Source organism: Muntiacus reevesi, unplaced genomic scaffold (genome assembly GCF_963930625.1).
Source record: "Muntiacus reevesi unplaced genomic scaffold, mMunRee1.1 SCAFFOLD_127, whole genome shotgun sequence".
NCBI classification, from domain to species: domain Eukaryota; kingdom Metazoa; phylum Chordata; class Mammalia; order Artiodactyla; family Cervidae; genus Muntiacus; species Muntiacus reevesi.
Genome location: NW_027078012.1, coordinates 126,238 through 148,120, shown reverse-complemented (window position 1 = coordinate 148,120; position 21,883 = coordinate 126,238).

The following is a 21,883-nucleotide window of genomic DNA, read 5'->3' as shown; positions in this document are numbered from 1 at the left end:
CTCCACACTTCAAGGGTCTGGAGCATGGATGGCCTGGTCAGAGGAATGAGGCCAGCAAGGGGGTTGAATACCAAGGCCTCTTTGGCACAGCAGCTGCAGGGCAGCAGGAAGAGCAAGTGGCCCACTGTGCCCCTAGGTCGGTCCTGCCCATTCACACACAGGTGCTCCTGCTGGGCTTGCCCAGGAGCAGCCTGACATTCTCTGGCTCACCCGAGGTCTCTGATGTTGCAGAGGGCCAGAAGAGACGTGTGCATGTGGTTCTGCCTTGGCCTGGGTGAGTGGAACACCTAGCTGTCCCCAGGCTCCGGGACAAATGCCTGAGAGAGGAACACACCGAAGCGCTTTTCTCCCAGACTTGGGAACAGAGTGCTTGGCTTGCGGGAAAGACGGGCATCCCTCGGTGAGGGAGAGGCGGCCAGCTGGTGAGACTGCTTGCAAACCTGCTTTTGGGGGCGGCCGTTGAGGTCTTCCAGCGGCACAATGTTGATCCTGCTGAGAGTACCCACCGGCCAGGGGCAGGTCCCAGCATGGACCCTGCCCAAGGCCAGCCTTGACCATACCTTCCTGGCTTCCGCGGGAACAGCCGCACGAACGGGCAGGTGGCGGGGAGTGTGTCAAGACATGCCCAGAAGCCTCCCCAGTCTTATTCCCTAGCGCCTTTCCCATGGTTCCTAGGCCTCATTTGAGGGCTACTTGGAGGGAAGGTTTGTGGCAGGGGCTCTCTCCACACTGCAAAGGACTGGAGCCCGGATGGCCTGGTCAGAGGGAAAAGGCCAGCAAGGGGGTCGATGTCCAAGGCCTCTTTGGCCAAGCAGCCTCAGGGCAGCAGGGTGAGCAAGTGGCCCTCAGTGCCCCTAGGTCGCCCCTGCACCATCACACACAGGCGCTGCTGCTGGGCTTGCCCAGGGGCAGCCTGACAGACTCTGGCTCACCCGAGATCTCTGATGGTGCATAGGGCCAGAAGTGACGTGTGCATGTGTTTCTGCCTTGGCCTGGGTGAGTGGAACCCCTAGCTTTCCCCCAAGATCCTGGGCAAAGGCCTGAGAGAGGAACACCCCGAAGCGCTTTTCTCCCAGGCTTGGGAAGAGAGTGCGCGGCTTCCGGGAAAGACGGGCCTCCCTCAGTGAGGGAGAGGTGGCCACCCGGTGAGACTGCTTGCAAAGCGGCCTTTGAAGGCTGCTTGTGAGGTCTTCAAGCGGCACAATGCTGGTTCTGCTGAGAGTACCCACCGGCCAGGGCCAGGTCCCAGCAAGGGCCCTGCCCCAGGCCAGCCTTGACCAGACCTGCCTGGCCTCTGGGGGTACTGCCCCACGAAGGGGCAGGCAGAGGGGAGTGTGTCCAGACATGCCCCAGAGCCTCCCCAGTTTCATTCCCTTAGCGCCTTTCCCATGATTCCTAGGCCTCATTTGAGGCCTACTTTTAGGGGAGGATTCTGGCAGGGCCTCTCTCCACACTGCAAAGGACTGGAGCCCGGATGGCCTGGTCAGAGGGAAAAGGCCAGCAAGGGGGTCGATGTCCAAGGCCTCTTTGGCCAAGCAGCCTCAGGGCAGCAGGGTGAGCAAGTGGCCCTCAGTGCCCCTAGGTCGCCCCTGCACCATCACACACAGGCGCTGCTGCTGGGCTTGCCCAGGAGCGGCCTGACAGACTCTGGCTCACCCAAGCTCTCTGACGGTGCAGGGAACAGGAAGACTCTTGTACACGTGGTTCTGCCTTGGCCTGGGAGTTTGGAGCCCCTAGCTGACCCGTTTCAGGGGCAAGGCCCTGAGAGGGGACCACACAAGAGCTTTTTTCCTGGGCTTGGGAACAGAATGCATGGCTTGCGGGTATCGCAATCATCCCTCGGTGAGGGAGAGGTGGACTGCCAGCGAGAGTGCTTGCAAACCGGCTTTTGGAGGCTGCCGGGGAGGCCTTCCATCGCCACAGTGCTGGTTCTGCTCAGAGGCCCCACAGGCCAGGGGCAGGTCCCAGCACGGACCCTGCCTCAGGCCAGCCTTGACCAGACATTCCTGGCCTCTGGGGCTACTGCCTTACGATGGGGCAGGCAGCGGGGACAGTGTCAAGACATGCCCAGGCACCTCCCCAGGCTCATTCCATTATGCCTTTTCCCTGGTGCCTAGGCCTCATTTGAGGCCTACTTGGAGGGGAGGTTTCTGGCAGGGGGCTCTCTCCACATTGCAAGGGCCTGGAGCACAGAAGGCCTGGTCAGAGGGAAGAGGCCAGCAAGGGGGTCGATGCCCAAGGCCTCCTTGGCCCAGCAGCCTTAGGGCAGCAGGGAGAGCAAGTGGTCCATTGTGCCCCTAGGTCAGCCCTGCCCCTTCACACACAGGCGCTGCTGCTGGCTTGCCCAGGAGCTGCCAAACAGACTGGCTCACCCGAGCTCTCTCACAGGGCAGAGGGCCAGAAGAGACGTGTGCATATGGTTCTGCCTTGACCTGGGTGTGGGGATCCCCTAGCTGTAACCAAGGCACTGGGTCAAGAGCATGAGAGCGGACGAACCTAATGTGCTATTGTCCTGGGCTTGGGAGCAGAGTGCGTGGCTTGCGAGAAACGCGGGTCTCCCTTGGGGACAGTGCTTGCAAACTGGCCTTTGGAGGCTGCCAGTGAGGTCTTCCAGCGGCACAGTGCTGTATCTGATCAGAGGCCCCACAGGCCAGGGGCAGGTCCCAGCACGGACCCTCCCCCAGGCCAGCCTTGACCAGATCTTTCTGGCCTCCGGGGGTACAGCCTCACGAATGGGCAGGCGGCGGGGAGTGTCTACAGACATGACCAGGCGCCTCCCCAGTCTCATTTCTTTAGCTCCTTTCCCATGATTCCTAGGCCTCATTTGAGGCCTACTTGGAAGGGAGGTTCCTGGCAGGGCCTCTCTCCAAACTGCAAGAGACTGGAGCCTGGACGGCCTGGTCAGAGGGAAGAGGCCAGCAAGGGGGTCGATGCCCAAGGCCTCTTGGTCCCAGCAGCCTCAGGGCAGCAGGGTAAGCAAGTGGCCCACTGTGCCCCTAGGTCGGCCCTGCCCCTTCACACACAGGCTCTGCTGTTGGGCTTGCCCAGGAGCTGCCTGACAGACTCTGGCTCACCTGAGCTCTCTGATGGTGCAGGGAGCAGGAAGACTCGTGTGCATGTGGTTCTGCCTTGGCCTGGGTGTTTGGAACCCCTAGCTGTCCCCCACGCCTAGGGGCAAATCCATTAGAGGGGACCACTCAAGCACTTTCCTCCTGGGCTTAGGAGCAGAGTGCGTGGCTTGCGGGAATCGCGGGCCTCCCTCGGTGAGGGAGAGGTTGCCAGACAGCGAGAGTGCTTGCAAACCAGCCTTTGGAGGCTGCCGATGAGGTCTTCAATGGCCACAGTGCTGTTTCTGCTCAGAGGCTCCACAGACCAGTGGCACGTCCCAGCACGGACCCTGCCCCAGGCCAGCTTTGACTGGACCTTCCTGGCCTCCGGAGATACTTCCTCACAAAGGGGCAGGCGGCGGGGTATGTGTCATAACATGCCCAGGGTCCTCCACAGGCTCATTCCCTGAGCGCCTTTCCCTTGGTTCATAGGCCTCATTTGAGGCCTACTTGGAGGGGCGGTTTCTGGCAGGGCCTCTCTCCACACTGCAAGGGACTGGAGCCCGGACGGCCTGGTCAGAGTGAAGAGGCCAGGAACGGGTTCGATGCCCAAGGCCTCTTTATCCCAGCAGCCTCAGGGCAGCAGGGTGAGCAAGTGGCCTTCAGTGCCCCTAGGTCAGCCCTGCCCCATCACACACAGGCGCTGCTTCTGGGATTGCCCAGGAGCTGCCTGACAGACTCTGGCTCACCCGAGCTCTCTGACGGTGCAGAGGGTAGGAAAAGACGTGTGCATGTGGTTCTGCCTTGGCCTGGGTGTGTGGAGCCCTTAGCTTTCTCCCAGGTTCAGGGGCAATGGCCTGAGAGAGGATCACCCCGAAGCCCTTTTCTCCCAGGCTTCAGAGCAGAGTGCGCGGCTTGCGGGAAACGCAGGCGTCCCTCGGTGAGGGAAAGGCAGCCAGCCGGTGAGAGTGCTTGCAAACCGGACTTTGGAGGTTGCTGGTGAGGTCTTCCAGCGGCACAGTGCTGGTTCTGCTCAGAGGACCCACAGGCCAGGGGCAGCTCCCAGCAAGGACCCTGCACCAGATCAGCCTTGACCAGACATTCCTGGCCTCTCGGGTACTGCCCCACAAAGGGGCAGGTGGCGGGGAGTGTGTCCAGACATGCCGAGGCGCCTCCCCAGTCTAATTCCATTCGCGCCTTTCCCATGCTTCATAGGCCACATTTGAGGCCTACTTGGAGGGGAGGTTTCTGGCATGGCCTCTCTCCAACTGCAACGGACTGAAGCCCGGCCGGCCTGGTCAGAGGGAAGAGGTCAGCAATTGGGTTGATGCCCAAGGCCTCTTTGTCCCAGAAGCCTCAGGGCAGCAAGGGGAGCAAGTGGCACTCAGTGCCCCTAGGTCGGCCCTGCACCATCACACACAGGTGTTGCTGCTGGGCCTGCCCAGGAGCTGCCTGACAGACTCTTGCACACCCAAGCTCTCTGACGGTCCAGGGGGCAGGAAAAAACTTGTGCATTTGCTTCTTCCTTGGCTGGGTGTGTGGAGCCCCTAGCTGGCACCGAGGCTTGGGGCAAGGGCCCTGAGATAGCACCACCCCGAAGTGCTTTTCTCCCGGGCTTGGGAGCAGAGTGCGCAGCTTACGGGAATCGCGGGCCACCCTCGGGGAGGGTGCTTGCACACTGGCCTTTGGAGGCAGCCAGGGAGGTCTTCCAGCAGCAGAGTGCTGGTTCTGCTAAGAGGCCCCACAGGACACAGGGAGGATCCAGCATGGACACTGGCCCAGGAGAGCCTTGTCCATACCTTCCTGGCCTCTGGCGGAACTGCCTCACGAATGGGCAGGCGTCGGGGCATGTGTCCAGACATGCCCAGGCACCTCCCCAAGCTCATTACCTGAGCGCCTTTCCCATGGTTCCTAGGCTTCATTTGAGGCCTACTTGGAGGGGAGGTTTCTGGCAGGGCCTCTCTCCACACTACAAGGGCCTGGAGCCCGTACGGCCTGGTCAGAGGGAAGAGGCCAGCAAGGGGGTCGATGCCCAAGGCCTGTTTGGCCTAGCAGCCTCAGGGCAGCAGGGGAAGCAAGTGGCCAACTGTGCCCCTAGGTCGGTCCTGTCCCGTCACACACAGCCGCGGATGCTGGGCTTGCCCAGTCACTGCCTGACACACTCTGGCTCACCTGAGCTCTCTGACGGTGCAAGGGGCAGGAAGATACGTGTGCATGTGGTTCTCCCTTGGCCTGGGTGTGTGGAGCCCCTAGTTGTCCCCAAGCACCAGGCCAAGCGTCTTAGAGCGGACAAACCCAATGCACTACTGTCCTGGGCTTGGGAGCAGAGTGCATGACTTGCGGGAAACTCGGGTCTCCCTCGGGGTGAGTGCTTGAAAACCGGCCTTTGGAGGCAGCCGGGAGGTCTTCCAGCGGCAGAGTGCTGGATTTGCTCTGTGGCCCCAAGGCCAGGGGCAGGTCCCAGTATGGACCCTGCTCCAGCCCAGCCATGCCCAGACCTTCCCGCCCTTGGGGGTACTGCCCCATGAAGGAGCAGGCTGTGGAATGTGTGTCCATACATGCCCAGGTGCCTCCCTAGGCTCATTCCATTAGCGCCTTTTCCCTGTTGCCTAGGCCTTTTGAGGCCTACTCGGAGGGGAGGTTTCTGGCAGGGGCTCTCTCCAGACTGCAAGCGTATGGAGAACGGTTGGCCTGGTCAGAGGAAAGAGGCCAGAAAGTGGGTCGTTTCCCAAAGCCTCTTTGGCCCAGCAGCCTAAGGGCAACAGGGAGAGCAAGTGGCGCACTGTGCCCCTAGGTCGGCCCTGCCCCTTCAAACACAGGCGCTGTTGCTGGGCTTGCCCAGGAGCTGCTTGACAGACTCTTGCTCACCCGAGCTCTCTGACGGTACAGAGGTCGGGAAGAGACACGTGCATGTGGTTCTGCCTTGGCCTGTGTGTGTGGAGCCCCTAGCTGTTTCCCAGGCTCATGGGCAAAGGCCTGAGATGGGACCACATAAGCGCTTTTCTCCCAGGCATGGGAGCAGAGTGCGCGGCTTGTGGGAAACGTGGGCCGCCGTCGGTGAGGGAGAGGCGGCCAGCCTGCGAGAGTGCTTGCAAATCAGCCTTTGGAGGCTGCTGGTGACTTCTTCCAATGGCACAGTGCTGTTTCTGCTCAGAGGCCCCACAGGACAGGGGCAGGCCCCAGCAAGGACCCTGCCCCAGACCAGCCTTGACCAGACCATCCTGGCCTCTGGGTGTACTGCCCCATGAAGAGGCAGTCTGCAGGGAGTGTTTCCAGACATGGCCAGGCGCCTCCCCAGTCTCATTCCCTGAACACCTTTCCCATGATACCTAGGCCTCATTTGGGGCCTACTTGGATGGGAGGAGTCTGGCAGTGCCTCTCTCCACACTGCAAGGGACTGGAGCCCGAACGGCCTCGTCAGAGGGAAGAGGCCAGCAATGGGGTCGATGTCAAAGGCCTCTTTGTCCCAGCAGCCTCAGGGCAGCAGGGTGAGAAAGTGGCCCTCCTTGCCGCTAGGTCGGCCCTACCCCATCACTCACAGGCGCTGCTACTGGGCTTGCCCAGCAGGTGCCTGACTGACTCTGGCTCACCCAAGCTGTCTGATGGTGCAGGGGGCAGGAAGAGACGTGTGGATATGGTTCTGCCTTGGCCTGGGTGTGTGGAGCCCCTAGCTGTCCCCCAGGCACTGGACCAAGGGCCTCAGAGCGGACGAACACGATGTGCTATTGTCCTGGGCTTGGGAGCAGAGTGTGTGGCTTGCGGGAAACGCGGGTCTTCCTCGGGGAGAGTGCTTGCAAACCAACATTTGGAGCCAGCCACGGAGGTCTTCCAACAGCAGAGTGCTGGATTTGCTCTGTGGCCCCACAGGCCAGGGGCAGGTCCCAGCTTGGAACCTGCCCCAGGCCAGCCTTGCCCAGACCTTCCCGGCCTCTAGGATACTGCCCCACGAAGGAGCAGGCTGCATGGAGTGTGTCCAGACATGCTCAGGCACCTCCCCAGGCTCATTCCATTAGCGCCTTTTCCCTGGTGCCTAGGCCTCATTTGAGGCCTACTTGCAGGGGAGGTTTCTGGCAGGGGCACTCTCCACACTGCAAGGGACTGTAGCCCGGATGGCCTGGTCAGAGGGAAAAGGCCAGCAAGGGGGTTGATGCCCAAGGCCTGTTTGGCCCAGCAGCCTCAGGGCAGCAGGGAGAGCAAGTGGCCCACTGTGCCCCTAGGTCGGCTCTGCCCCTTCACACACAGGCGCTTCTGCTCCTTGCCCAGGAGCTGCCTAACAGACTGTGGCTCACCCGAGCTCTCTGATGGTGCAGAGGGCTCGAAGATACGTGTGCATGTGGTTCTGCCTTGGCCTGGGTGTGTGGAGCCCCTAGCTGTCTCCCAGGCTCAGGGGCAAAGGCATGAGAGAGTAACACCCCAAAGTGCTTTTCTCCCAGGCTTGTGAACAGAGTGCGCGGCTTGCGGGAAAGGTGGGCCTCCCTCGGTGAGGCAGAGGCGGCCAGCCAGCGAGAGTGTTTTCAAACCGACCTTTGGAGGCAGCAGGTGAGGTCTTCCAACGGCACAGTGCTGGTTCTGCTCAGAGGCCCCACAGGCCAGGTGCAGGTCCCAGCAAGTAGCCTGCCCCAGGCCAGCCTTAACCAGACCTTCCTGGCCTCCGGTCGTACTGCCCCACGAAGGAGCAGGCTGCATGCTGTGTGTCCACACATGCCCAGGCGCCTCCCCAGTCTCATTCCCTTAGCACCTTTCCCATGATTCCTAGGCCTCATTTGAGGCCTACTTAGAGGGGAGGTATCTGGCAGGGGCTCTCTCCACACTCCAAGGGTCTGGAGCACGGATGTCCTGGTCAGTGGGAAGAGGCCAGCAAGGGGGTCGATGCCCAAGGCCTCGTTGGTCCAGCAGCCTCAGGGCAGCAGGAGGAGCAAGTGGCCCACTGTTCCCCTGCATCGGCCCTGCCACTTCAACCACAGGCGCTCCTGCTGGGCTTGCCCAGGAGGAGTCTGACAGACTGTGGCTCACCCGAGCTCTCTGATGGTGCAGAGGGCCGGAAGAGGCGTGTGCATGTGGTTCTGCCTTGGCCTGCGTTAGTGGAACCCCTAGATGTCCCCCAGGCTCAGGAGCATAGGCCTGAGAGAGGAACACACCGAAGCGCTTTTCTCCCAGACTTGGGAGCAGAGTGCACGGCTTGCGGCAAACACGTGCCTCCCTCGGTGAGGGAGAGGCGGCCAGCCAGTGAGAGTGCTTGCAAACCGACCTTTGGAGACTGCCGGTGAGGTCTTCCCGCGGCACAGTGCTGGTTCTTCTCAGAGGTCCCACAGGCCAGTGGCAGGTCCCAGCACGGACCTTGCCGCAGGCCAACCTTAACCAGACCTTTCTGGCCTCAGGGGGTACTGCCTCACGAATGGACAGGCGGCGGGGTGTGTGTCCAGACATGCCCAGGCACCTACCCAGTCTCATTCCCTTACCGCCTTTCCCATGGTTCCTAGGCCTCATTTGAGGCCTAATTAGAGGGGAGGTTTCTGGCAGGGCCTCTCTCCACACTGCAAGGGCCTGGAGCCCGGACGGCCTGGTCAGAGGGAAGAGGCCAGCAAGGGGGTCGATGCCCAAGGCTTGTTTCTCCCAGCAGCCTCAGGGAGGCAGGTTGAGCAGGTAGCCCACAGTCCCCTACGTGGGCCCTGACCCATCACAGACAGGCGCTGCTCCTGGGCTTGCCCAGGAGCTGCCTGACAGACTCTGGTTCACCCGAGCTCTCTGACAGTGTAGGGGGCAGGAAAGGACGTGTATATGTGGTTCTCCCTTGGCCTGGGTGTGTTGCGCCCCTAGCTGTCCCCTAGGCTCAGGGGCAAGAGCCCTGAGAGAGGACTACCCCGAAGCATTTTTCTCCCGGCCTGTGAGCAGAGTGCGCAGCTTGCGGCAATTGTGGTCCTCGCTCGGGGAGAGTGCTTGCAAACTGGCCTTTGAATCAGCCGGGGAGGTCTTCCAGCGGCAAAGAGCTGGTTCTGCTCAGAGGCCCCACAGACAACAGGCAGATTCCAGCATGGAACCTGTCCCAGGCCAGACTTGCCCAGACATTCCTGGCCTCCGGGGAACTGCCCACGAAGGGGCAGGCTGCAGGAAGTGTGTCCAGATATGCTGAGGCACCTCCTCAGGCTCCTTCCCTGAGTGCTTTTCCCCTGGTTCCTGGGCCTCATTTGAGGCCTAGTTGGAGGGGAGATTTCTGGCAGGGGCTCTCTCCACACTCCAAGGGCCTGGAGCCCGGATGGCCTGGTCAGAGGTAAGAGGCCAGCAAGGGGGTCGATGTCCAAGGCCTCTTTGGCCCAGCAGCCTCAGGGCAGTAGGGAGAGTAAGTGGCCCACTGTGCCCCTAGGTCGGCCCTGCCCCATCACACACAGGCGCTGCTGCTGGGTTTGGGCAGGAGTAGGCGTGACAGGCTCTGGCTCACCCAAGATCTCTGACAGTGTAGGGGGCAGGAAGAGACATGGTCATGTGATTCTGCCTTGGCCTGGGTGTGTGGACACTTGCTCTGCATTTCCCTGTGACCAGGCTGTCTGAGCTCCAGGCTCTGACTGTGTGAAAACAGCCCATGCCAGCACCTACCCTTTGAGTAAGACTTAAATTAGGTCAAGCTCAGGGGAAAAGCGCTAGTGGTAAGAGCCTGGGGAGGCGACCTGGCATGTCTAGACACACACCCCGCAGCCTGCCCCTTCATGGGACAGCAGCACCAGAGGCCAGGAACGTCTGGGAAAGGCTGGCCAAGGACAGGGGTATTGCTGGGTCCTTCCCATGGCCTGTGGGGACTCTGAGCAGAACCGGCCCCTTCCCGCAGGAAGACTTCCCCAGCTGCCTCCAAAGGCCGATTTGCAAGCATTCTCGCCAGACTGCTGCCGCTCCCTGCCAAGTGAGGCCTGCTTTTCCCGCAAGTCACGCACTCTGCTCTTAAGCCCGGGAGAAAAGCGCTTCGGTGTGGTCCTTTCTCTGGGCCCTTGCCCCTGAGCCTCGAGTCAAGCTTGGACATCCACATTGCCAGGAAGAGGCAGAATCACATGCATATATTTGTTCCTGCCCCCTGCACCTTCCGAGGACTTGGTTGAGCCAGAGTCTGTCAGACATGCCCTCCGCAGGCACAGCAGGCCTGCCTGTGTGTCAGGGGGCAGAGCTGACCTAGGGGGAGAGTGGGCCTCTTGCTCTCCCAGCTGCGCTGAGGCTGCTGGGCCAAAGAGGAATTGGGCATCCACATCCTGGCTCCGCACTTCCCAGTGACCAGGTCGTCGGAGCTCCAGGCTCTTGCTGTGTGAAAACAGCCCATGCCAGCACCTCCCCTCCAAGTAGGCCTTAAATTAGGTGAAGCAGAGGGGAAATGCGCTAGGGGGTAAGAGCCTGGGGAGGCGACCAGGCATGTCTGGACACACTCCCCGCAGCCTGCCCTTCATGGGGCAGCAGCCCCGGAGGCCAGGAAGGTCTGGGCAACCCTGGCCAAGGGCAGAGACCATGCTGGGTGCTGCCCCTGGCCTGTGGGTCCTCTTAGCAGAACCACCCCTTTCCCGCATGAAGACCTCCCCGGCTGCCTCCAAGGGCCGGTTGGAAGCCTTCTCGCCAGCTGCCGCACCTCCCACCCCAAGGGAGGCTTGTTTTTCCGCAAGTCGAGCAATCCGCTCCCAAGCCGGGAGAAAAGCACATCGGGGTGGTCCTTTCTCTGGGACCTTGCCCCTCAGCTTGGAGTCAAGCTTGGAAGTCACGCTCCCAGGTCGAGGCAGAACCACATGCACATGTCTATTACTGTGCCTTGCACCTTCCGAGAGCTCGAGTGAGCCAGAGTATGTCAGGCCGCTTCTCGGCCACCCCAGCAGCACAGCCTGTGTGTCAAGGGGCAGAGCCGACCTAGGGGCAGAGTGGGCCTCTTGCTCTCCCAGCTGCCCTGAGGCTGCTAGGCTAAAGAGGCCTTGGGCATCCACCCCCTTGCTCCCCACTTCCCTCTCAGCAGGTTGCCTGAGCTCCAAGCCCTTGCACTGCGGAGACAGCCTCTGCCAGCACCTCCCCTCCGAGTAGGACTCAAAAGAGGCCTAGATCCAGGGGAAATGCGCTAGGGGGTAAGAGACTGGGGAGGAGGCCGGGAATGTCTAGAGACACACTCCGCAGCCTGCTCCTTCATGGGACAGCAGCCCCGGAGGCCAGGAAGGTCTGGGCAAGGCTGACCAAGGGCAGGAATCTTGCTGGGTGTTTCGCCTGGCCTGTGGGGACTCTGAGGAGAACCAGGCCTCTCCCGTAGGAAGACCTCCCCGACTGCCTCCAACGGCCGCTTTGCAAGCATTCTCGCCAGACTGCTGCCGCTCCCTGCCAAGGGAGGCCTGCTTTTCCCGCAAGTCGCGCACTCTGCTCTTAAGCTCGGGAGAAAAGCGCTTCGGGGTGGTCCTTTCTCTGGGCCCTTGCCCCTGAGCCTGGAGTCAAGCTTGGACATCCACATTGCCAGGAAGAGGCAGAATCACGTGCATACGTTTGTTCTTGCCATCTGCACCATCCGAGGACTTGGTTGAGCCAGAGTCTGTCAGACATGTCCTCCGCAGCCCCAGCAGGCCTGCCTGAGTGTCAAGTGGCAGGGCTGATCTAGGGGCAGAGTGGGCCTCCTGCTCTCCCAGCTGCCCGGAGGCTGCTGGGCCAAAGAGGACTTGGGCATCCACACACTTGCTCCGCACTTCCCTGTGACGAGGCTGTCTGAGCTCCAGGCTCTTGCTGTGTGAAAACAGCCCATGCCAGCACCTGCCCTCCGAGTAGGCCTTAAATTAGGCCAAGCACAAGGGAAATGCGCTAGGGGGTAAGAGACTGGGGAGGTGACCAGACATGTCTGGACACATCCCCCGCAGCCTGCCCTTCATGAGGCAGCAGCCCCGGAGGCCAGGAATGTCGGGGCAACCCTGGCCAAGGACAGAGACCATGCTGGTTGCTGCCCCTGGCCTGTGGGTCCTCTCTTCAGAACCACCCCTTTCACGCATGAAGACCTCCCCGGCTGCCTCCAAGGGCCCGTTGCAAGCATTCTCGCCGGCTGCCGCACGTCCCTCCCCAAGGGAGGCCTGTTTTTCCTGCAAGTCGCGCAATCCGCTCCCAAGCCGGGAGAAAAGCACATCGGGGTGGTCCTTTCTCTGGGCCCTTGCCCGTGAGCCTGGAGTCAACCTTGGAGGTCCACACTCCCAGACCAAGAAAGAACCACATGCACACGCCGTTTCCTGAGCCCTGCACCTTCCGAGAGCTCGAGTGAGCCAGCGTCTCTCAGGCATATCCTCGGTCACCCCAGCAGTACAGCCTGTGTGTCAAGGGGCAGAGCCGACCTAGGGGCAGAGTGGGCCTCTTGCTCTCCCAGCTGCCCTGAGGCTGCTGGGAGAAAAAGGCTTTGGGCATCCAACCCGTTGCTCCCCACTTCCCTCTCACCAGGCCGTCTGAGCTCCAAGTCCCTGTAGTGTGGAGACAGCCTCTGCCAGCATGTCCCCTCCGAGTTGGATTCAAAAGAGGCCTAGGCCAGGGGAAATATGCTAGGGGGTAAGTGACTAGGGAGGCCACCAGGCATGTCTAGACACACACCCCGCAGCCTGCCCCTTCATGGGGCAGGAGCCCCGGAGGCCAGGGAGGTCTGGGCAAAGCTGACCAAGGACAGGGGCTTGCTGGGTGTTTCCCCTGGCCTGTGGTGACTCTGAGCAGAAACGGCCCTTTCCCGCAGGAAGACCTCTCCAACTGCCTCCAAAGGCCGGTTTGCAAGCATTCTCGCCAGACTGCTGCCGCTCCCTGTCGAGGGAGGCCTGCTTTTCCCGCAAGTCGCGCACTCTGCTCTTAAGCCCAGGAGAAAAGCGCTTCGGGGTGGTCCTTTATCTGGGCCCTTGCCCCTGAGCCTGGAGTCAAGCTTGGACATCCACATTGCCAGGAAGAGGCAGAATCACATGCATACGTTTGTTCCTGCCCCCTGCACCTTCCGAGGACTTGGTTGAGCCAGAGTCTGTCAGACATGTCCTCCGCAGCCCCAGCAGGCCTGCCTGAGTGTCAAGTGGCAGAGCTGATCTAGGGGCAGAGTGGGCCTCTTGCTCTCCCAGCTGCCCGGAGCCTGCTGGGCCAAAGAAGACTAGGGCATCCACACACTTGCTCCGTACTTACCTGTGACGAGGCCGTCGGAGCTCCAGGCTCTTGCTGTGTGAAAACAGCCCATGCCAGCACCTCCCCTCCGAGTAGGCCTTAAATTAGGCCAAGCACAGGGGAAATGCGCTAGGGGGTAAGAGACTGGGGAGGTGACCAGGCATGTCTGGACACACTCCCCGCAGCCTGCCCTTCATGAGACAGCAGCCCCGGAGGCCAGGAAGGTCGGGGCAACCCTGGCCAAGGACAGAGACCATGCTGGGTGCTGCCCCTGGCCTGTGGGTCCTCTCAGCAGAACCACCCCTTTCCCGCATGAAGACCTCCCCGGCTGCCTCCAAGGGCCGGTTGCAAGCATTCTCGCCAGACTGCTGCCGCTCCCTGCCCGAGGGGGACCTGCTTTTCCCGCAAGTCGCACACCCTGCTCTGAAGCCCAGGAGAAAAGCGCTTCAGGGTGGTCCTCTCTCTGGGCCCTTGCCCCTGAGCTTGGAGTCAAGCTTGGACATCCACATTGCCAGGAAGAGGCAGAATCACATGCATACGTTTGTTCCTGCCCCCTGAACCTTCCGAGGGCTTGATTGAGCCAGAGTCTGTCAGACATGTCCTCCGCAGCCCCAGCAGTACTGCCTGTGTGTCAAGGGGCAGAGCCGACCTAGGGGCAGAATGGGCCTCGGTGAGGGAGTTACGGCCAGCAGACTAGAGGTCTTGCAAATAGGCCTTTGGAGGCTGCTGGTGAGGTCTTCCAAGGACAGAGTCCTGGTTCTGCTCAAAGGCCCCAAAGGCCACGGGCAGTTTCCAGCATAGACCCTGCCCTAGGACAGCCATGACCAGACCTTCCTGGCCTCCGGGGTACTGCCTCATGAAAGGGCAGGCGGCGGCGAGTTGTTCAGGCATGCCCAGACACCTCCCCAGGATCATTCCCTGAGCGCCTTTCCCATGGTTCCTAGGCCTCATTTGAGGCCTATTTGGAGGGGAGGTTTCTGCCAGGGGCTCTCTCCACACTGCAAGTGACTCGAGCCCGGACGGCGTGGTGAGAGGGAAGAGGCCAGCAAGGGGGTCGATACCTAAGGCCTCTTTTTCCCAGAAGACTCAGGGCAGCAGGGTGAACAAGTGGCCCTCAGTGACCCTAGGTCGGCCCTGCCCCTTGACACACAGGCACTGCTACTGGGCTTCCCCAGGAGCTGCCTAACAGCCTGTGGCTCTCCCGAGCTCTCTGACCGTGCAGAGGGCCGGAAGATACGTGTGCATGTGGTTCTGCCTTGGCCTGTTATTGTGGAGCCCCTAGCTGTCTCCCAGGCGGAGCGCCAAAGGCCTGAGAGAGGAACATCCCGAAGCTCTTTTCTCCCAGGCATGGAAGCAGAGTGCGCGGCTTGCGGGAAACCCGGTCCTCCCTCGGTTAGGGAGAGGACGCCAGCCTGTGAGAGTGCTTGCAAACCAGCTGCTGGTGAGGTGTTCCAATGGCACAGTGCTGGTTCTGCTCAGAGGCCCTACAGGCCAGGGGCAGGCCCCAGCAAGGACCGGCCCCAGGCCAGCCTTGCCAAGACCTTCCTGGCCTCTGGGTGTACTGCCCCACGAAGATTCAGGCAGCAGGGAGTGTGTCCAGACATGCTCAGGCGCCTCCCCAGTCTCATTCCCTTAGCACCTTTCTCAAGATACCTTGGCCTCATTTCAGGTCTATTTGGAGGGGACGTTTCTGGCAGGGCCTCTCTCCACACTACAAGGGACTGGAGCCTGGACGGCCTGGTCAGAGAGAAGAGGCCAGCAATGGGGTCGATGTCCAAGGTGTCTTTGGCCCAGCAGCCTCAGGGCAACAGGGTGAGCAACTGGCCCTCACTGCCTCTAGGTCGGCCCTGCCCCATCACACACAGGTGCTGCTGCTGGTCTTGCCCAGGTGCTGACAGACAGACTCTGGCTCTCCCAAGCTCTCTGACGGTGCAGGGGGCAGGAAGAGACGTGTGCATGTGGTTCTGCCTTGGCCTGGGTGTGTGGAGCCCGTAGCTGTCCCCCAGGCACTGGGGCAAGGGCCTTAGATCGGACGAACACGATGCACTATTTTCCTGGTCTTGGGAACAGAGTGCATGGCTTGTGGGAAACGCGGGTCTCCCTCGGTGAGGGAGAGGACGCCAGCCTGTGAGAGTGCTTGCAAACCAGCCTTTGGAGGCTGCCGGTGAGGTATTCCAGCAGCAGAATGCTGGTTGTGCTCAGAGGCCCCACATTCCAGGGGCAGGTCCCAGCATGGACACTGCCCCAGGCCAGTCTTGACCAGACCTTCCTGTCCTTTGGGGGTTGTGCCCACGAAGGGGCAGGCTGTGGGAAGTGTGTCCAGACATGCTCATGCACCTCCCCAGACTCATTCCGTGAGCACTCTTCCCCTGGTGCCTAGGCCGCATTTGAGGCCTATTTAGAGGGGAGGTTTCTGGCAGGGGCTCTCTCCACCGCACTAGGGCCTGGAGCGCTGAGGCCATGGTCAGAGGGAAGAGGCCAGCAAGGAGGTCGATGCCCAAGGCCTCTTTGGCCCAACAGCCTCAGGGCAGCAGGATGAGCAAGTGGCCCTCTGTGCCCCTAGGTTGACCCTGCCCCTTCACGCACAGGCCGTGCTGCTGGGTTTGCCCATGAGCTGCCTGATATACTCTGGCACACCTGAGCTCTCTGATGGTGCAGGGGGCAGGAAGACTCGTGTGCATGTGGTTCTGCCTTGGCCTGGGAGTTTGGAGCCCCTAGCTGCCTCCAAGGCTCAGGGGCAAGGCCCTGAGAGGGGACCACCCAGCGCTATTGTCCTGGGCTTGGAAGCAGAGTGGGAGGCTTGCGGGAATCGCGGGCCTCCCTCAGTGAGGGAGAGGTTGCCAGCTGGAGAGAGTACTTGCAAACCGGCCTTTGGAGGCTGCCGGTGATGTCTTCCAGCGAGCGGCACAGTGCTGGTTCTGCACAGAGGATCCACAGGCCAGTGGCAGGTCCCAGCATGGACCCTGCCCAGGCCAGCCTTGACCAGACCTACCTGGCCTCCGAGGATACTGCCTCACGAAGGGGCAGGCAGTGGGGAATGTGTCCAGACATACACAGGCACCTCCCCAGGCTCATTCCCTGAGCACCTTTCCCATGGTTCCTAGGCCTCATTTGAGGCCTACTTGGAGGGGAGGTTTCTGGCAGGGCCTCTCTCCACACTACAAGGACTGGAGCCCGGATGGCCTGGTCAGAGGGAAGAGGCCAGCAAGGCGGTCGATGCCCAAGGCCTCTTTGTCCCAGCAGCTTCAGGGCAGCAGGAAGAGCAAGTGTCCCACTGTGCCCCTAGGTTGGCCGTGCCCCATCACACTTAGGCGCTGCTACTGGGCTTGCCCAGGGGCTGCCTGACAGACTCTTGTTCATCCAAGCTCTCTGACGGTGCAGGGGGCAGGAAAAGACGTGTGCATGTGGTTCTGCCTTGGCCTGGGAGTGTTGAGCCCCGAGCTGGCCCCGAGGCTCATTGGCAATGGCCCTGAGAGAGGACCACCTCGAAGTGTTTTCTCCCGGGCGTGGGAGCAGAGTGCGGGGCTTGTGGGAATCGCGTGGCTCCCTCGGAGAGAGTGCTTGCAAACTGGCCTTTGGAGGTAGCCAGGGAGGTTTTCCAGCGGCAGAGTGCTGGATTTGCTCTGTGGCCCCACAGGCCAGGGGCAGGTCCCAGCATGGACCCTGCTCCAGCCCAGCCAAGCTCAGACCTTCCCGGCCTCTGGGGGTACTGCCCCATGAAGGAGCAGGCTGTGGAATGTGTGTCCATACATGCCCAGGCGCCTCCGTAGGCTCATTCCATTAGCACCTTTTCCCTGTTGCCTAGGCCTTTTGAGGCCTACTTGGAGGGGAGGTTTCTTGCAGGGGCTCTCTGCACACTGCAAGGGTCTGGAGGACGGATGGCCTGGTCAGAGGAAAGAGGACAGCAAGGAGGTCGTTTCCCAAGGCCTCTTTGGCCCAGCATCCTAAGTGCACCAGGAAGAGCAAGTGGCGCACTGTGCCCCTAGGTAGGCCGTGCCCCTAGGTAGGCCCTGCCCCTTAACACACAGGCGCTGCTGCTGGGCTTGCCTAGGGGCAGCCTGACAGACTCTGGCTCACCTGAGCTCTCTAAAGGTACAGAGGGCCAGAAGAGACGTGTGCATGTGGTTCTGCCTTGGCCTGGGTGAGTGGAACACCTAGCTGTCCCCAGGCTCCGGGGCGAATGCCTGAGAGAGGAACACACTAAAGTGCTTTTCTCCCAGGTTTGGGAACAGAGTGCGCGGCTTGCGGGAAAGACGGGCCTCCCTCGGTGAGGGAGAGGCGGCCAGCTGGTGAGACTGCTTGCAAACCAGCCTTTGGAGGCGGCCGGTGAGGTCTTCCAGCGGCACAATGCTGATTGTGCTCAGAGTACCCACAGGCCAGGGGCAGGTCCCAGCATGGACCCTGCCCAAGGCCAGGCTTGACCAGACCTTCCTGGCTTCTGGGGGAAGTGCCCCACGAAGGGGCAGGCAGCGGGGTGTGTGTCAAGACATGCCCAGAAGCCTCCCCAGTCTTATTCCCTTAGCGCCTTTCCCAGGGTTCCTAGGCCTCATTTGAGGCCTACTTCAAGGGGAGGTTTCTGGCACGGGCTCTCTCCACACTGCAAGGGCCTAGAGCCCGGACGGCCTGGTCAGAGGGAAGAGGCCAGCAAGGGGGTCAATGCCCAAGGCCTCTTTGTCCCAGCAGCCTCAGGGCAGCAGGGTGAGCAAGTGGCCCACTGTGCCCCTAGGTTGGTCCTGACCCTTCACACACTGGCGCTGGTGCTTGGCTTGCCCAGGAGCTGCCTGACAGACTCTGGCTCACCCGACCTCTCTGACGGTGCAGGGGACAGGAAGACTCGTGTGCACGTGGTTCTGCCTTAGCCTGGGAGTTTGGAGCCCCTAGCTGACCCCAGTTTCAGGGGCAAGGCCCTGAGAGGGGACCACACAAGAGCTTTTTTCCTGGGCTTGGGAACAGAGTGCATGGCTTGCGGGAATCGCAGACATCCGTCGGTGAGGGAGAGGTGGACTGCCGGCAAGAGTGCTTGCAAGTCGGCCTTTGGAGGCTGCCGGGGAGGTCTTCCATCGCCACAGTGCTGGTTCTGCTCAGAGGACCCACAGGCCAGGGGCAGGTCCCAGCATGGACGCTGCCCCAGGCCAGCCTTTCCCAGACCTTCCTGGCCTCCGGGGGTACTGCCTCATGAAGGGGCAGCTGGCTGGGACAGTGTCGAGACATGCCCAGGCACTTCCTCAGGCTCATTCCATTATGCCATTTCCCTGGTGCCTAGGCCTCATTTGAGGCCTACTTGGAGGGGAGGTTTCTGGCAGGGGCTCTCTGAACATTGCAAGGGCCTGGAGCCCTGAAGGCCTGGTCAGAGGAAAGAGGCCAGCAAGGGGGTCGATGCCCATGGCCTCCTTGGCCCAGCAGCCTTAGGGCAGCAGGGAGAGCAAGTGGTCCATTGTGCCCCTAGGTCAGCCCTGCCCCTTCACACACAGGCGCTGCTGCTGGGCTTGCCCAGGAGCTTCCTAACAGACTGTGGCTCACCCGAGCTCTCTGACAGTGCAGAGGGCCGGAAGAGACGTGTTCATGGGGTTCTGCCTTGACCTGGGTGTGTGTAGACCCTAGCTGTCCCCCAGGCACTGGGGAAAGAGCCTGAGAGTGGACGAACCTAATGCGCTATTGTCCTGGGCTTGGGAACAGAGTGCTTGGCTTGCGGGAAACATGGGTCTCCCTTGGGTAGAGTCCTTGCAAACCGGCCTTTGGAGGCTGCCAGTGAGGTCTTCCAGCGGCACAGTGCTGTATATGATCAGAGGCCCCACAGGCCAGTGGCAGTTCCCAGCACGGACCCTCCCCCAGGCCAGCCTTGACCAGACCGTTCTGGCCTCCGGGGGTACAGCCTCACGAAAGGGCAGGCGGCGGGGAGTGTGTCCAGACATGACCAGGCGCCACCCCAGTATCTTTTCCTGAGCCCCTTTCCCATGATTCCTAGGCCTCATTTGAGGCCTACTTGGAAGGGAGGTTCCTGGCAGGGCCTCTCTCCAAACTGCAAGAGACTGGAGCCTGGACGGCCTGGTCAGAGGAACGAGGCCAGCAAGGGGGTCGATGCCCAAGGCCTCTTGGTCCCAGCAGACTCAGGGCAGCAAGGTAAGCAAGTGGCCCATTGTGCCCCTACGTCGGCCCTGCCCCTTCACACACAAGCTCTGCTGTTGGGCTTGCCCAGGAGCTGCATGACAGACTCTGGCTCACCTGAGCTCTCTGATGGTGCAGGGGGCCGGAAGACTCGTGTGCATGTGGTTCTGCCTTGGCCTGGGAGTTTGGAGCCCCTAGCTATCCCTCACGCTCAGGGGCAAGTCCCTTAGAGGGGACCAATCAAGCGCTTTCCCCCTGGGCTTGGAGCAGAGTGCGTGGCTTGCGGGAATCGCTGGCCTCCCTCGGTGAGGGAGAGGTTGCCAGTTAGCAAGAATGCTTGCAAACCGGCCTTTGGAGGCTGCCGGTGAGGTCTTCCATGGCCACACTGCTGGTTCTGCTCAGAGGACCCACAGGCCAGTGGCAGGTCCCAGCACGGACCCTGCCGCAGGCCAGCCTTGACTAGACCTTCCTGGCCTCCGGGGGTACTTCCTCAGGAAGGGGCAGGCGGCGGGGTGTGTGTCAGAACATGGCCAGGGACCTCCACAGGCTCTTTCCCTGAGCGCCTTTCCCATGGTTCATAGGCCTCGTTTGAGGCCTACTTGGAGGGGCGGTTTCTGGCAGGGCCTCTCTCCACACTGCAAGGGACTGGAGCCTGGACGGCCTGGTCAGAGTGAAGAGGCCGGGAACAGGTTCGATGCCCAAGGCCTCTTTATCCCAGCAGCGTCAGGGCAGCAGGGTGAGCAAGTGGCCTTCAGTGCCCCTAGGTCAGCACTGCCCCATCACAAACATGCGCTGCTTCTGGGCTTGCCCAGGAGCTGCCTGACAGACTCTGGCTCACCCGAGCTCTCTGACGGTGCAGAGGGTAGGAAGAGACGTGTGCATGTGTTTCTGCCTTGGCCTGGGAATGTGGAGGCCCTAGCTGGCACCCAGACTCAATGGAAAGGGCCCTGAGAGAGGACCACCCCGAAGCGCCTTTCTCCCGGGCTTGGGAGCAGAGTGTGCAGCTTGCGGGAAGCGCGGGCCTCCTTCGGGGAGGGTGCTTGCAAACCGGCCTTTGGAGGCAGCCGGGGAGGTCTTCCAGGGGCAGAGCCCTGGTTCTGCTCAAAGGCCCCACAGGCCAAGGGCAGGTTCCAGCATGGACCCTGCCCCAGGCCAGCCTTTCCCAGACCTTCCTGGCCTCCGGGGGTACTGCCCCATGAAGGTGCAGGTGGCAGAGCATGTGTCCAGACATGCTCAGGCACCTCCCCATGCTCATTCCATTAGCGCCTTTTCCCTGGTGCCTATGCCTCATTTGAGGCCTACTTGGAGGGGAGGTTTCTGGCAGGGGCTCTCTCCACACTGCAAGGGTCTGGAGCCCGGACGGCCTGGTCAGAGGGAAGAGGCGAGCAAGGGGGTCGATGCCCATGGCCTCCTTGGCCCAGCAGCCTTAGGGCAGCAGGGAGAGCAAGTGGTCCATTGTGCCCCTAGGTCAGCCCTGCCCCTTCACACACAGGCGCTGCTGCTGGGCTTGCCCAGGAGCTGCCTAACAGACTGTGGCTCACCCGAGCTCTCTGACAGTGCAGAGGGCCGAAAGAGACATGTGCATGTGGTTCTGCCTTGGCCTGTGTGTGTGGAGCCCCTAGCTGTCTCCCAGGCTCATGGGCAAAGGCCTGAGATGGGACCACATAAGCACTTTTCTCCCAGGCATGGGAGCAGAGTGCGCGGCTTGCGGGAAACGCAGTCGTCCCTCGGTGAGGGAGAGCCAGCCAGCCGGCGAGAGTGCTTGTAAACCGGTCTTTCGAGGTTGCCGGTGAGGTCTTCCAGTGGCACAGTGCTGGTTTTGCTAAGAGGACCCACAGGCCAGGGGCAGGACCCAGCAAGGACCCTGCACCAGGTCAGCCTTGACCAGACATTCCTGGCCTCTGGGGGTACTGCCCCACAAAGGGGCAGTTGGCGGGGAGTGTGTCCAGACATGCCCAGGTGCCTCCCCAGTCTAATTCCATTCGTGCCTTTCCCATGCTTCATAGGCCACATTTGAGGCCTACTTGGAGGGGAGGTTTCTGGCATGGCCTCTCTCCAACTGCAACGGACTGGAGACTGGACGGCCTGGTCAGAGGGAAGAGGCCAGCACGTTGTTTGATGCCCACCGCCTCTTTGTCCCAGCAGCCTCAGGGCAGCAGGGTGAGCAAGTGGCCAACTGTGCCCCTAGGTCAGCCCTGCCCCTTCACACACAGGCGCTGCTGCTGGGCTTGCCCAGGAGCTGCCTGACAGACTCTTGCTCACCCGAGCTCTCTGACGGTACAGAGGGCCGGAGGAGACGTGTGCATGTGGTTCTGCCTTGGCCTGTGTGTGTGGAGCCCTTAGCTGTCTCCCAGGCTCATGGGCAAAGGCCTGAGATGGGACCACACAAGCGCTTTTCTCCCAGGCATGGGAGCAGAGTGCACAGCATGCAGGAAATGTGGGCCTCCGTCGGTGAGGGAGAGGCGGCCAGCCTGCGAGAGTGCTTGCAAACCAGCCTTTGGAGGCTGCTGGTGACGTCTTCCAAGGGCACAGTGCTGTTTCTGCTCAGAGGCCCCACAGGACAGGGGCAGGCCCCAGCAAGGACCCTGCCCCAGACCAGCCTTGACCAGACCATCCTGGCCTCT